Below are 2,766 nucleotides of genomic sequence, written 5' to 3' on the forward strand. Positions count from 1 at the left end.
GGTGACGACCTGCCTTACATCAGGCCTATAAGCCCTCAGTCCAGCCTCTCTCATTCTATTGCGGACAGTCTGAGCACCGATGGAGGGATTGTGAGTTCCCGGTGTAACTCGGCAGTTGTTGTTGCCATCCTGTACCTGTCCCTCAGGTGTGATGTTCAGATGTACCAATCCTGTGCAGGTGTTGTTACTCGTGGTCTACCACTGCGAGGATGATCAGCTGTCTGTCTTGTCTCCCTGTAGTGCTATCTTAGGCATCTCACAGTATGTTCATTGCAATTTATTGCCCTGGCTACATCTGCAGTCCTCATGCCTCCTTGCAGCATGCCTAAGGCCCGTTAACACAGATGAGCAGGGACCCTGGGCATCCTTCTTTTGGTGTTTTTCAGAGTCAGTAGAAATGCCTCTTTAGTGTCCTACATTTTCATAACTGTGACCTTAATTGCCTACCATCTGTAAGCTGTTAGTGTCTTAACGACCGTTCCACAGGTGCATGTTCATTAATTGTTTGTGATTCATTGAACAAGCATGGGAAACAGTGTTTAAACCCTTTACAATGAAGATCTGTGAAGTTATTTGGATTTTTACAAATTATCTTTGAAAGACAGTCCTGAAAAAGGGATATTTATTTTTTTGCTGAGTTTATTACAATGTAAATGTACTTTTTATCCGTCTGGCTGCATATTTCAAGAAATGGCATATGAGTGTTCAACGAGATACCCGATGGGTTGGATTATATTTTTCTCGTCAGTCATCTTGAAAAAACACAAACAAAAAAATTGGAAATAAATCAATCCTCCATTGTTACCACAGTGGAAAGGTCAAATGCTTTATCTAAATGTTGAAAGGGCGACAGAGAGAAACAAAAATGGTGCAGTTTTAGGCCATGTGGCGGAGAGTGATGCGACTGCTGGAGATGGGGGTGTGAGCAGGTGAGTCTGTCTGGGCGATGTTGTGGATGTTTGTGTGAGTTTCTATATTGTCGTTTGTGGATGTTTTACATCGTAAAAAAATATATATAATAATCTTATACCAAAAAAAAGATTACATTACACATTTAGTAATGACAGAATGCATTTGGAGCTTCACGCACAGTCAAACATTTATATCAGTTAAGAAAATTATTTTATTGAGTGGGAAAGAGCTATTATTCATTGATAATATGAAGTTGGTCCCTAGATGTTGGTACATTGCTGCAGGGACTGGCTTCCATTCAGCCACAACAGCAATAGTGAGGTCGGGTACTGTTGTTTGGCATTTGGCCCTGGCTCGCAGTTGACGTTCCAATTAATCCCAAAGGTGTTAGGGGGTTGAGGTCAGGACTCTGTGCAGGTCAGTCAAGTTCTTCCACACCGATCTCGACAAACCATTTCTGTACATATAAGTCTCCAACTTCAGTGATTTTTGCAATTCGTTCCGGGCATTGACAACAGAGAACTCCCGACGAACAGTTATTCTGCCTAGTTTGCTTCCAGAGGCAGTTACAAACTCAGTAGTCAGTGATGCAACAGAGGACAGACGATTTTTATGTGGACTCGCTTCAGCAATCGGCGGTCTTGTTCTGTGAACTTATGTGGTTTTCACTTCACAATAACAGCTGTTACAGTTGACTGAGGCAGCTCTAGCAGGGCAGACATTTGACCAACTGACTTGTTGGAAAGGTGGCATCCTGTGACACTGCCGCATTGAGTCAAGTCCCTGAGCTCTTCAGTAAGGCCATTCTACTGACAATGTTTGTCTATGGAGATTGCATGGCTGTGTGTTTGATTTTATGCACCTGTCAGCAACTGGTGTGGCTGAAATGGCTGAATCCACTAATTTGAAGGCAACATACTTTAGTATATCTATTATTATGATTTATTTTTTACACATATTTAACAATTTTTTGGGGGGAAAGGCACAAAACTACCTCCATCATCTGTTTCAAAACCCGGTACTGGTTACCTTCAGATGTGTCCCGTGACACTTGTGGAGACCACCATCGTGCTCGTGACAGTCTCATCTTTCCATACAGCGGTAATATTATTTGGTTGGCCAAACCGTTTGGATGTTTTTTTGGAGAAGATCGATTTTCGGGATGTCTCGTGGTCTGACAAACACCGCTGCAGCTCGACCACCTTCCAGCGCAGATGCGGAGGGCCGCCACAGGATTGAGACATTCAGATATCTCTATCTTAAACTGATGGATTTTGTCGGGGATATTTTTTATTATGTTACTTAGATTGACGCACTGGTTTGCCTCCTCTGTCTGTGTGGTTGTGTATGCCTCCTCTGTCTGTGTGGTTGTGTTTGCCTCTACCGGTCTGTGTGGTTGTGTTTGCCTCTACCGTTCTGTGTGGTTGTGTATGCCTCCTCTGTCTGTGTGGTTGTGTTTGCCTCCTCTGTCTGTGTGGTTGTGTTTGCCTCTACCGGTCTGTGTGGTTGTGTTTGCCTCCTCTGTCTGTGTGGTTGTGTATGCCTCCTCTGTCTGTGTGGTTGTGTTTGCCTCTACCGGTCTGTGTGGTTGTGTTTGCCTCTACCGTTCTGTGTGGTTGTGTATGCCTCCTCTGTCTGTGTGGTTGTGTTTGCCTCCTCTGTCTGTGTGGTTGTGTTTGCCTCTACCGGTCTGTGTGGTTGTGTTTGCCTCTACCGGTCTGTGTGGTTGTGTTTGCCTCTACCGGTCTGTGTGGTTGTGTTTGCCTCTACCGGTCTGTGTGGTTGTGTTTGCCTCTACCGGTCTGTGTGGTTGTGTTTACCTCTACCGGTCTGTGTGGTTGTGTTTGCCTCTAC

This window comes from Oncorhynchus kisutch, linkage group LG20, assembly GCF_002021735.2.
Source record: "Oncorhynchus kisutch isolate 150728-3 linkage group LG20, Okis_V2, whole genome shotgun sequence".
NCBI classification, from domain to species: domain Eukaryota; kingdom Metazoa; phylum Chordata; class Actinopteri; order Salmoniformes; family Salmonidae; genus Oncorhynchus; species Oncorhynchus kisutch.